This window comes from Gadus morhua, chromosome 13, assembly GCF_902167405.1.
Source record: "Gadus morhua chromosome 13, gadMor3.0, whole genome shotgun sequence".
Lineage (NCBI taxonomy): Eukaryota > Metazoa > Chordata > Actinopteri > Gadiformes > Gadidae > Gadus > Gadus morhua.
Window position 1 is genome coordinate 2711315 of NC_044060.1, and position 14551 is coordinate 2725865.

The window sequence follows — 14551 nt, forward strand, 5'->3', positions numbered from 1 at the left end:
AGGAGATGCATCATTTTAATTAGAGTTTGAAGTAGTTTGATTAGACCAAGACGCATGGAGACCCTGGAGAACTCCTTCACAGAGATCTGTATCGTCTCCTTTGATTTTGGGAGCTGAACCCAGACCTACTGCGATGGGCTCTGTCCAGGCAGGGCCTGGACAGAGCCCTGCTGTCCGGGTCAGCAGTACTTAGTAACCAGATACTGCGGCTAATGCTGGCCCTGTGTAAGAAAGGGAAACTACAAATGGGATCTGGGAAACCGAAGCGCTCAGGGTCCGATCGCGTTACTCGCTGTAAATAAAGGCACGGTTAACAGCGCGCGGATCTGAAAGTCACCGCGGTGCTCAGCCACAGGGAGACGCGTCCCGGAGAACCAAAGTCAAATGCTTTCAAACGAAGCACATATCAATGGGGATTCATTGTTTAAGATATGTACGTAACAGCCGACGACATACTTAGAGCTGAAACAATGCCGAGTTCGCTGTGCTGACTGAAACAGGCAGAGCAACGATGGTTGATGTGTCTTCGTGAAGGGCTTGTTCAACCTTCTTGTGTTAATGATTCTCACACGTATGGCTCTGACCATAACTTGAATCCAATTTAAAACTCACTTGGCTCATTCCATTGATTTAACGGTACAAAGAAATCCAAGCCATCAGCAGAACTCTGTTATGGATAACAGCAAGATTCAACATTATAATTGTTATAAATAACGCCATTATTTCAAGAATAAAAGAGAATCTCAACTTGGAAATGTGTGCTACAGCAGAAACCAAGAACTCACTCCATCTCAACTGTTAATGCATTTTTAAAGATACATTTCTAAACGTGAGATGGAGTCAGCAGAACCGCGGAGCCGCCTGAGCCTTCCCTGACGCGGCTCTTCATGACCTGTGATTTAAATCTGAAGGTGTGGAGAGGTAGCAACCCGAACAACTGCATCCCACCGGTCTCAGGGGGCTGTCTAACACCGGACTGAACCCTCTCGGTGGGGGACCGGCGGCCTGCTAACAGCCAATTATCAACCGCTGCCGGGACCAGTACGGGGGGGTGGAGGGCGATGGAGGGATCACAGCGAGAAAAGGAACAGGAGAGGGAGGTGGAGAGAGCGCAATAGTAAAAATAAATGTGTGTGATTGGATGATTGCAGGGCTAGAGGCTTCGCCTGATTCATACAGTGTCAGCGTTCAACTTTCTCAAAGTTTTGAGTTGTCCACGGTGAACGGAATAGAAAGGATATATAATTTGGGACTTTAAATAGAGTTTAATTTTACAACTTAGGAAATATAAGAATGGGTAAAGTCTGCGAGCGCAATCAAGTCTCTCTTTGACCTTTTCCAGGTTGTTCCTTATCTCAAACTTTTCTCATCATTTCCGTCCACCATTTCTTCCAGCCTCCGTTCGACTTTTAATCCGGGGACGGAGTACCTTTGTGTCTGCTCCCTTCATTTCCCTTCATGGAGACATATTATCTGGAATTCTCTGCCTACTCCAATAAAAAGGGTTTTTACCACATCGTTAAATGGTAAAAGGACTGCATTTATACAGCGCTTTTCTAACCAGTGGCCACTCAAAACTTCTTACAATATTGCCAAACATTCACCCAATCATGCACACACTCACACACCGACGGCAGCGTTAACCATGCAAGGCGACAGCCAGCTCGTCTGGAGCAGTCAGGGTTAGAGTCTGGTCTTGCTCGGGGACGCCTCGACACTCGCCCACTAGGAGGAGCCGGGGATCGAACTAGCGACCCTCAGGTTACAAGCCAACCCGCTCTACCTCCTGAGACACACGCCGCCCAGTTGGAGGGGAAAATAGGTGAACGGATATAGATGAAGATCATGGAGGTTTTTCGAGGTGGGATGAAGGGGCTAAGCAGGTGGGCCGGGGACGAGAATAACAGATTGAACCACCGCATGGGGGGCCGAGGATTCCTCAGAGGAAACCCTGCGTTCTGATCTTCTTCAGTCTGTTGAAGATCCACCAACTATTGGCCGTAGGGAATACTACCTTACCTTCTCGTATAAGCACACAGAAATCATTGATGCAGTTTACAAAACCCAAAGTGTATAATATATAATTGAATACATATATATATATATACAGATTCAATACATGTTCTTACAGCACCTAAAGCGATAGCTATCCCTGAAGAGAGATCCCTTCTGGAATAGTACCTCACCTTCTCTTCTTATCATACAATAATGCTTGATGCAGTTTACAAAAAAGGATATAATAAATATTATAATATGTGTTTACAGATTCAACTCTTGTGTGTATTTGACCTAAAGCCACAGCAATTCCCCACGAGTGTTCCCTTCTGGAATAGTACCTCACCGGATTGATCAGAATTGTTTGATACAGTTAACAAAACCAGGAATATATAATATCCATAACATACATATGTATACAGATTCAACACATGTGCATATTGCACCTGAAGTAATAGCTATTCCTGGGAAGCTCTCCCTTGTATGCTTACTCCCTCCTGGGGTGCTTTGAAGAGGGAGTTTCTGAGCGTTCATGGCACCCGGGTAAGTGGAAATGGACTGGCATTCAGTCTCATTGAGACATGGAGATGTGAGGCCGTTTGAGTTGCCTGTGTTAGTGAGGGGTAATAATACCCACAAGGCCCTGGGTAAATCCACATTGTGAAATTATTCATAGGGAATCGACTTAAAGCAACAGTACAGTAAATATTGACCGCTAAACAGACATGAGTGAAAGGGGTTGTGATATAGTTTGGGATTTCAGCAATTGGAGGCAAATATTGAATGGCCTTGGCCTTTAAAGCAAAGTGTCACGCTTGGCTATTCTCCAATACAAGAGGCTTCGTACGCATCTGAAACATCAGCAGCGTTTTCCCCCCATCGACTTAACTTTCTGAATCGGACCGATGGATGGATGGATATTGCACAACACGCAGATTAAAGGGGACATATTATACCACCAGGTGCGAGTGTGATTAGCCTTACAAGCCTTATAATATGTCCCATTTAAGGAGTTTTCTCTTTATATTAGAAGATAGTAGTGCTTGATGGGTGCTCTTGAAACTCGTGCAAAGCTATTAGGCCGACTGGGTTGTAGACTCAACAACCATTTGTAAACATTTATATTTAAAGGATTCCGATTATTTTAAGACAACCAGGTTGACATTGGCTATATCAAGATCTTACATTAGTCAGGATATTTGTTAAAATACATATAAAACATAAAAAATATAAATAAAACCTAATCACACCCCCACAACCTATTGTAATGTTGCGGAGCACTTAGAATTTAGAATGATCAGACACAGCCACGGTCTATTATAGAAGATTATTCTAACTGCGAAGGCACAGTCATGACAAACAAAGGATCGAAACTGTCCTTACTTTTGTTGGACAAACCAAGATGCAGCGATGGGAGCTACTCAATAATAGAATTGATGTCAATTGCTCGCAAACTGCCCAATTATGGAACGCAGCTACGCCGCGAGAGGAGGGGAGTTTAACGACAATCCTGCCTGATATACATCTCCACGTAGACAATGTCGACAATTAACCAGGGGTCTAAACAAACTGGCCGAATCGTTGAAGTTTGCCACTCATCATTGTTGCTATACAATAAAGACGGAAATCTAACTTTTTGGCAGAGTATGTGCTTATCTTTCTCTGAAAGATTACTCAAATTCTCAGGAGAGGGAAAGGAGGGTGGAAAAAGAAAAGGCTCCCATAATGTGAGGAACGGACGTATTGAGGCCAATAAGAGGAGTGAGAGAGACAGAGACAGAGAGAGAGAGAAAGAGAGAGAGAGAGGGAGAGGGAGAGAGAGAGAGAGAGAGAGAGAGTCAGAGAGAGAGAGAGAGGATCCAGATCCAGACAGAACAAGACACACTGACTGTAAACCTGGCCATAGAGATCAAATCTCTGCAAACTCCCAATAATTGGATGTTCAAAGATAGCAAGGCCATATGCTGCATCTTATGTTGCTGAAATCTATATGATCTCTATTATAGCCTGCTACTTGAATATATGCTACGTATGTCTGGCTGGTTTTAAGTGCACGGCAAGCAATCTCACAATCTCTCATCGAGCCATCTAACCACCTACCCGGTCTATACAAGTGTTTATGTATCTCTCTCCCATTCCCCTCCCTCCATCCCTCTTTGTCCCATAACCTAGCTCTGGTTTTCTTAACCATCTCCCTGCTCTTCTCTCCTCTCTGCTCTTCTCTTATTTCTGAACCTGTGGTCCATTTAGCTCCCCTTCTCCCTCTCTCAATATCTCTCTCCCATTTTCTCTCCGTCTATGGCTTGTGTCTACAGCCATCGGTCACATGTTGACATGACTTTGCCATGAAGGGACTGAAAGTTCCTTGTCTGCCATGTCGCTTCGTTCCCCTCTCTCTCTCTCTCTCTCTCTCTCTCTCTCTCTCTCTCTCTCTCTCTCTCTCTCTCTCTCTCTCTCTCTCTCTCTCCCTCCCTCTCCCTCTCTCTCTCTCTCGGAGGGCTCCTCTTTCAGCTCTAAAGTGGCAGGGCTGTTCTGTGGTATTGGCCGGCTGGAAGCTGGCCATGCTGCGACCCGGACGGAGGGAGGGAGGGAGGGAGGGAGAGATTGCTCCCATTAAGCCTAATGTCCGAGAGCATACAGAGGGAGAGGACAATATAGATATAAGTGTGTTGGCGGAGCTCAGGAGACAGACACCAGTATAGAGAGAGAGAGAGAGAGAGAGAGAGAGAGAGAGAGAGAGAGAGAGAGAGAGAGAGAGAGAGGAGGCTGAGAGGAGGCTGAGAGTGAGAGAAAGACAGAGAGACAAGAGTGGAGAAAGAGGAAACGTGCGTGCGAAAGATGGGAAGGGATGGCTCTACATTTAGGCGCCGGATAATATATCGAGCTGGTTAATATGATAAAAACAGTTCTCACAGCGTTTTTTTTGCTCTCGACTGCACCACTAGGGACTCCCTGAGAGGGAAGTCTTCCTCCGCTCTCCGTGTAGTCCTGCTCTGCTCTGAGGCCCAAACCGAAGAAGCCTTTGAGGTCTGAGGATGCGGTCACTGAGTCAGCAGGAGGAGCAGAGCCTCGCGTCCGAACAGAGTCTCATAAACATCTGAGACCACAACACGGCGCTTCTTATCGTAACTCGTCTCGTCGTTAATACCGCGACACTCAAATCGATACACATCGTAGCAAGGTGGAAGGGGCCAGGACTGGTGAAGACCATGATGGGGATGACAAAGCAGTTTCCACCAAGGTCTCTGTCGGGGTACGACGGTAGAGCCGATATAAAGAGACATGGCGGACTAGCTTCAGGACTCTGCCGGTGATTCACGACGTCTTCGAAGTGGGTCTGTGTCCCGTGGAGACGCCTCTCCAGCACAGTCGCGCCCCCATCACCGCATCTTCTCCCGTCTCCCCCAACGTTTTATCTGAGAGTAAATCTCTCCCTGTGATGTGACGGGGCGACAGGCAATATTCACTGCTTGGCTAACCTTTCGCAGGGTGGCCCCCTGTTGAACCACCTGACGTCTTCCAATTAAAGTCTCCGCTGCGCTGACACCGCTGGGGAGAGGCAGCGTCCTCCGTCCTGTCTGAGCCCCGGCAGATGGGGACACAAATCACCCGGGCGCCTCGCGATACGTCCTGATATTTACCGCCCGGTGGGGCCGCTGGGACGGCTGGCATTTGAGGCCCGCCCCGCTGGGAGGTGTCAGGCAGGGCAGGCAGGAGACAAACACGTCAACCCAGCGGACGCAGAACAGCGGAGGACTGGAACAACGGAGCTCTCTCCTCCGTCAGGGCGGCTCTGATAGGAAGGGCCTGTAGTAGTCGTTTAAAGGGCTCATGTCATGCCACCAGGTGTGGGTGTGATTAGCTGGTTAACAAGCAGTTTTGCACAAGGAAGGAATGATATTCATAGTGACATCACAAGTGGGCGTGTCCACCTAGATGTACGCTGGATAAATCAGTCTACCAACCTTGGGAAGGTTGCTCATCTATCCTTCATTTATCTGGTTGGACACGCCCACTTGTGATGTCACTATGAAAATCATTCCGTCCCTGTGCCAAACGGCTTGTACCAGCTAATCACACCCACACCTGGTGGCATGACATGAGCCCTTTAAAGGGGTGATATTAGGCCACCAGGTGTGAGTGTGAACAGCCATTACAAGCAGTTTTAAAATCGGCCCGTCCCTGTGCCTTTGTGACGTCACTAGTCCACCTAGATGTATGGTGGATAGATCAGTCTACCAGCCAACCCAGTGGACTGTATCACATGCTGATTATCTATCCAGCATACATCTAGGTGGACCCTCCCACTTGTGATTTCAAATAACACAAGAGGAGGCCGGTTTTCAAACGGCTTGTAATGGCTAATCACACTCACACCTAGTGGCGTGATATCACCCCTTTAATAGACTGCTTTCTACAGACTCGACTCATAAACCAATTATTTTCTGTGCCACCAAAGGAAAGACAACAAATAGAATAACTGAATGGTGACTTTCCCAAGGTTAGAGAAGCAGAACAAATCTATTAGCGTCATGGAACATGTCAAGAATAATATTAAGTTATAAAGCCTGATTTCCCAATATTGGCAGTATTGGCTTCTTTGGAGAGGGAACATTGAATTCGATTTCCGCAGTGCTCTAAGCGTGATCTCCATGTTGTTGTGTTAGTTCTGCAGAGCGAGGGGAGTGAAATGTCAAGGCCAACAGTCACTCAGAGCAGGGGCCAGTCACTCAGCGATGATGGATGTGTTTTAGACAACAGAAGCTTCTATTAAGCGTCGTGACATTGTTCAATGTTTTTCCACACCCGAGCTTAACATTTTGTAGATCGTTCAAAGCTGCTCCTTTCACCGTGCCAAAGACATTGTACTGTCAACCAGCAGCACGAAGAGCAATTACCGACCACAGAATAGCAGACTGCCTGCGCCTTGCAGACTTGTCAGCTTTCTGGATCACAACAATTGAAAAATGAACTTTTGGAAAGTCTAAATAAAGCGTTGTTTCGAACAGAGATCCATTGAACTTACTGACTCATTGTTTTGACTTATTCGCTTATTTCGATTTTTTTGCTAAAACTTTGTGGTGACGTCAGATGCATGTGACGAACGAGCAGCTATGGGCGATCTGCTCATCTTGCTTGAGGATTCCTACAGGTGATCTAAGGAGAGTGGGGATCGCACCCGGAAACTTTGAGCTTGGAGACCAACCCGCAAACGGGGAGCTCTGTAGCACACAAATGTAACCCTAACCCTAACCCTCATGAAATATTTAAACTGGTAACTGGTGATATCACACAGACTGCACTCCCACTGAGGGAAAACTTCACGCTCCACATTATCTGAGAGAATATGGAGGGTTGAGGACGTTCTAACTTCGGTATAAACTGAATGATGTAAGCCTTCCTTGTCAACGTGGAACCGATTGGACACGTTGGGGCCGGTCATGTCAGTACATGATGAAAGTGTGATGTCTGGCTGAAGGTTGAAGGACTGAATGGAGTCCCTTCGATGGGAGCCCACGGAGGGAAGCCTGCCTACGCACCTCACCCATGCAAATGTGCCTGCTGCCTGTGTGCGTTTGTGTGTGTTAATGTGTCTGAATGTGTGAATTTGTGCGTATGTACCAGTATGTGGGTGTCTGTTTGAGCGTGTGTATGTGTCTGCGTTTGGGTCTATGTTAGTGTATATATCTGTGTGTGTCGGTGTGTTTGAGCACGTGTGCTTATGTGTGTGTGTGTGTGTGCGTGTCTAAATGTTAATTTGTGTGTCTGTGTGGGTCTTTATGTGTTTGTGTGTGTCTATGTGTATGCGCGTGTGTGTGTGTGTGTGTGTCTATATGTATCTACGTGTGTCTATATGTATCTACGTGTGTGTGTGTGTGTGTCTATATGTATGTATGTGTGTGTCTCTATGTATGTGTGTGTGTGTATGTGTGTCTAAATATTAATGTGTGTGTTTATGTGTGTGTCTGTGTGTGTGTGTGTGTGCGATGTGTGTGTGTGTGTGTCTATATGTATGTGTGTGTGTGTGCGTGTGTGTGCGTGTGTGTATGTGTGTGTGTGTGTGCGTGTGCGTGTGTGTGTGTTTGCGTGTGAACAACATGGGAACACATCAACCCCCTTACCAAGGCTAAAGTACCCCTAAACCCAGCAGGCTGTGGCACGGTGTCAAATCAAAACGCCTAACAGAAACCACTCTCTGTTTTGTGTTCAACTCTGTAAAACTCTCGCTGTAATAAATACATACACTGTGAGGCCCTCCTTAAGGACACGTGTGTTTTGTACCAGTTATTGAGGTAACATGTACCTCACTGTTAACAAAAGCACACTCTCTCAAATATACTTAATAGCAACCAATTAGCTACCTAAATATAGTCTGTTTAAGTGCATCACTACAACATTGGAATTGTTCCAATACTGAATGTAGTCTGTCTAGGTAGGTCACTACTCCAATGGAGTTGTTCCAATACTGAATGTAGTATGTTTAAGTATGTCACTACTCCAATGGAGCTGTTCCAATACTGAATGTAGTCTGTTTAGGTAGGTCACTACTCCAATGGAGCTGTTCCAATACTGAATGTAGTCAGTTTAGGTAGGTCACTACTCCATTGAGTTGTTCCAATACCGAATGTAGTGTGTTTGGGTCACTACTCCAATGGAAATATTCCAATACTGAATGTGTTTTTTGAGCATTGCAAGCCTCACCTCTCCTCTTTGGATAAACCGTTAAACTAAACTACTGCTTAACTCCGGCCAAATTATTGAATTTCATTTCCGTGTGAAAGTAGTGTGCGTGTTTATATTCCGATTTTATACCACCAAATCGTCCACTCATGAATCAAACTGTGATTAGGGCAAATGCAGGGTGGAAAACAGCCGGGCGCACAAGTGATCAATCAAAAGAGCTTTTCAGGCAATATCTGATCTGCCAGCAGCAGTTGGCAGCGAGCAGATGGAGGTATGTGGACGGACTGGGCTGGTCTGGGTTCAGCTCTACTGGGGCTGTGAGGGCCATTAGTGCTAAGAGTGGAAGCACGGCTCTCTCTATTTTATTATACTCTCTCAAGGAAGTACTGAAAGGGGAAACACACGCAGCGCCTTTAGTGGTTCAGGTGCTCATTCATAATGCACCGCCTCCATTAGGGTACCCGAATACAATCATGTACAACACACACACACACACACACACACACACACACACACACACACACACACACACACACACACACACACACACACACACACACACACACACACACAAACAAATGCATGTACACACACAAACTCATTCAGGTGCACCTACACAACACACACAAACCCCCACACGCCGCTGACACATACACACAGGCACATACACCCATGCATGTACACACACACGTACACACACACACACACACACACACACACACACACACACACACACACACACACACACACACACACACACACACACACACACACACACCCACACACACACACACACACACAGATCCATACACACACTAAGAGGTGAATACTCGTTATCATATTGCCCTCAGCAAGGGGAGCTCAGACCTGATTAATTTTTGGAACTTTTTCTTTGTTCTATATTCATTTTTCTATTATAATTATAATATAATATAATACATACATATATATATTGCATTATACCATCCTTTGTTGGACACTAGATGGGAAAATGGGAAGAGATGGGAAGAGGATAAATGAGAAAGAACGCCTTACAGTGCAAAATAACTTTTACTAACCCTAACTACTGTACACGGAATACAATATCTATAAAGGAGGCGGAAAGGACGAATCCATGTTGACTGAGGCAAAGTAAGAACACGACCGAAAACAGAGAGAAACTGGGACAGGAGTTAGGAGCCCAATGTGTGCAGCTTCAGAAAAGGACAGAAGGGCACAGAGAGAGATGTGTGTCATACAGCAGTCTGGTCTCAGGGCAACAAGACAAAAGGACACTGGCATCAGATGGAGAGGGGGAGAGAGGGGGGGGCAGAGAGAAAAAGAGACAGGGGGGGAGAGAGAGAGAGAGAGAGAGAGAGGAGGGAATAGAGAGAGAGGGAGAGAGAGAGTGAGGAGGGAATAGAGAGAGAGGGAGAGAGAGGGAGAGAGAAAGATAAAAGAGAGAGACAGACGGATAGACAGACAGAGAAAGAGAGAGAGAGAGAGAGAGAGAGAGAGAGAGAGAGAGAGAGAGAGAGAGAGAGATGCAGTGAGAGCAAGAGAGATGGAGAGAGAGAGAGAGATAGAGAAAGAGGGGATGGGGAAAGAAGCGCCATGGCAGAGAAGGAACTGTCAGTCCCTTGGCAAAGTCACGTTAACATGTGACCGATGGCTGTGGACACAAGCTGCACACGGACACAGAAATAACCTCAACGGAACGTCATGCACACAGACACACATGGACATCCCTCGTGGGGACACAAACACTGGGACAGGTACACATACAGCAGGCGGCCGGGGCCAGCATGATCAACACCCCCACCAGAGACAAACACTCGCAGTCATTTACTACAACTGATGAGGACCAGGCTGTTTAACACACACATACACACACACACGCATGAATACAAAGACACAGACACACACACAGAGTGCATGCGACCCACACACACACACACACACACACACACACACACACACACACACACACACACACACACACACACACACACACACACACACACACACACACAAACACACACACACACACACACACACACACACACACAGAGTGCATGCGACCCACACACACACACACACACAGACACACACACACACACACAAACACACACACACACACACACACACACACACAGTGCATGCAAACCCACATACACACGTACACACAATCACACTGCATAAGGCCCTGACACACACAAACACACACATTGCATGCGACCCACGCACACACGCACACACACACACACACAGTGCATGAGACCCACACCTACAAACACACACACCCGCACCCGCACACACACACACACACACACACACACACACACACACACACACACAGTGCATGCGACCCACACCTACACACACACACACCCACACGCACAATGAAGCATCAGCCATCACCACCATGGCGACGTCATGGAAACAAGGCAGATGTGGTGGGCCCTTGTCTCCTATTAAGCAGGAGGAGGTCGGCTGACATCCACTTGTTAATCAGCCGAGGAGCCCTCAGCAACAAACGCTTAGGTATGCGGAGCGAGCAGCCTGCCTGCCTTATTGCTTCAGGCTGGGGTCTCAAAGAGATGTTGGGATACAATGGTTGAGCCGTTTGATTTTCTGCTGATGTACGTTGATGTATGAGAGTTTTTTCCACTCTTTTAGGTTATATTTTGTTGTTTATTTTTAGATTAGTAAATGTCTTAATCTTTTGTGCCCTTTATTGTGCACTTAATCTCTTTCAGCGTGGGATAGTGAGGAACGTCTTTTCGATTCTTTTGTTTGTCTGTTATGAAGAAATGGAGGATAAAGCTGACGAATACCAACATTGACTTTGACTTTAAGAGAGAATGCAGAAAAATCTGTCTTTTGGATGAAGAGTTGATCAAGATTGAACTATTTTGTTTATTTCGTGCCTTGATGGCCAGGGCAGCGAAGAGAGACAGCATAGTGGGTTGGAAGAGAACGGGAGTAGGAACGCTTTGTCATTCCTGCTGTATTTTCCGGCTCATTTCTGCAAGCAATGAAACCAACATGGAGCAGATGGAAGGTTGACTAGAAGTTCAATCGGACGAGATATCGTCTCCACATTTGAAGACCACCAGATGTCACTGAATTCAGTGCAAGAGATTGCTTTCGGTAATCACAAACGCAGAGCCACTGCTTATATTTGACGGCAATGCAACACTGAACATATATATATATAATTCAGCTTTATAATTGCCAAAATACCGGCACATTAGCGAGGTAATTAAATCACCAGAAGAGCATTTGCTCGTTTAGGTTAACAGTCGCAGATTCAGATTCAGCAGAATCCTGTGATTGGTTCTCTCGCTCCCCGTCTTAGGCCAGACTCTTTACCTTCCTCCACTGGCACCGTCACACCTTTCATTCACAACACCGCCCTGCGGTGATCTGGAGATGCTACTAGGCGTTCAGCAGGCTTGTGCGTGCTTGTAAGAATGTCCTGTGATATCGACCCTGCCGGCTGCCATTCACACACGACCCCGATCGCGGTAAAGCTCCTCGGAAACATTGCAAAGAAGGGCCGCACGTGTGTGAGGGGCTTCAGCCGGAGCTGGTACTGGAGCAGAGTGATGGGGGGAAGGCAGGGGAGGGAACACGTGCTGACCCCGGTCCTCACATGTGGAAATGTGGAGTCCTTTGGGGATCAAAACGGCCTGACCTTGATTTAGTTAGGGACACACACACACAGACGCACACACAAATACATGTTAGACACACACACATGCAAGTGCACACACATACACACACGCACACACGCCTCAGATGATGCCCCGCAAGGTGACCATGGAAACGTTGTGTGTTTCCATGGCAACAGGCGATGGGGCCACGCTGCCCTGTGGCGCACAGATCAAACCCCGGGAGACTTGTTCTGAACTACAGTCCTGTCACACACACACACACACACACACACACACACACACACACACACACACACACACACACACACACACACACACACACACAACCACGTTAGCCACACACTCACACACACACACACACACACACACACCACACACACACACAACCACGTTAGCCACACACTCACACACACACACACACCACACACACACACAACCACGTTAGCCACACACTCACACACAAACACACACACACACACACACACACACACACACACACACACACACAAACAACCATGTTAGCCACACACACACACACACACACACACCCTAACCCTAGCCACACAAGCATGCACGTGTGCACACAGACATACACACAAACACGGGAAATAGAGTGCAAGCCAAAGTCGTGACCGCCAATTTCCAGAGCTAACTTAGGAACGCACAGAGCTCAACAGAATACAGGATACACTACGGTATCACCCAGCGGTGATCGTATAAGATGAATGCTCTCCAGCATTCTGTTCATTAGAGAGTCTAGCAAGGGACATTCCTCAGACACTCTCCTGTTTCCTCTCTAAAGCCGTCTGAATCAAACTGAATCATCGTTACTTCCTCCTCCTCTCTGCCTCGTCTGTGTTAGACCGAGCTCTCTCGCCCGCCACTCTCTCACCTCAGCTCTCCACCATGTTAGACCAAGCTCTCTCGCCCGCCCTCTCTCTCTTCTCAACTCTCCCCCATGTTAGACCAAGCTCTCTCGCCCTCTCTCTCCACCATGTTAGACCAAGCTCTCTCGCCCTCTCTCTCTCCTCAACTCTCCACCATGTTAAACCAAGCTCTCTCGCCCCCATGTTGGACCAAGCTCTCTCTCTGCCTCTCTCACCCCCATGCTGGTGTACCCTTCAGATTATTAACATACTCACATGGAAACGCGTGAGTACTGGACACAAACAACAACAAGAAAGGTTTGCAGGGCTTTCTCCATCTGCATTATTTATCACAGAGCTTTTTCACCACTCTAGAAAAACCCCAACTGCCCACTTTCACTGTGTGTTGTTTATGTCTGCATGTGTGTGTGTGGGTGGGTGTATGTGTGTGTGTTTGCGTATGTGTGGGTTACTTTTATGTGTGTGTGTGGGTGTGTGTGTGTGTGTGTGGTTATGTGTATGCGTATGCGTGTGAGTGTGTGTAAGTGTGCGTGTGCATGTGCGCTTGTGGGTGTGTGCGTTTACGTGCCCTTGTGTGCGTTTGTGTGTGTGTGTGTGTGTGTGTGTGTGTGCGTATGCTGGCCCATTTCTCATTGGACACCTCGGTCCTCAGATAAGTGCAGCCCTAAATAGTCTCGGTTGCAGGCCAAGAAAGCCCAGCCTATGCTAGGGGGTGCAGCCCCAGCCGTGATCCCACCAATCAGAACGCCTCAACCGTTCAATAGAGACGGGTTCAACTGCTATCGACAACAAGACGGGCAAGGCCCCGATGGGCCCTCTGATGAGTATATATAGCGAGGAGCCATGGATTCTACTATTTATAGCCCACCCACCATTTTGTAGTGCGGTACATCAGGAGATCAGGAGACCTGGTGAAGCTACACTCACATACTGGTTTGGGCTTGTTGGGTTGGAATGGAAACGTCTGCAATAATGTGTTGGTAAGCAGACGCCTTAATGTTAGATATAAAGTATGCAAGATACAGTAGGACACACTTCATTAATCCCAGACTGGAAATTTGGGCAAATTTGGTATGTAGGGATAGTCATACTTCCAGTTTGGGTCTGGAAAGTAGGTTATCATCACTTTGAAAGGTACCTCGTCGAAGCTTTTAAAACTGTCAAAAGAAAATAAAACTCTAATCCTAAGAACCTCCTGAACTTTCTGTCCAAACTCTGAATATCAGAAGCTTCTGTCCAAATTCTGAACCTCAGAACTTTCTGTCCAAACTCTGAATATCAGAAGCTTCTGTCCAAACTCTAGACCTCAGAACCTCCTGTCCAAAC

At 46.9% G+C, this 14551-nt stretch overlaps 1 protein-coding gene across 5 annotated transcripts in view; it reads right to left on the reverse strand.

The window, feature by feature from the left end:
* Positions 1-14551, reverse strand: part of rnf123 (ring finger protein 123) — a 137872-nt gene that overhangs the window by 16589 nt on the left and 106732 nt on the right. The window lies entirely within an intron of this gene.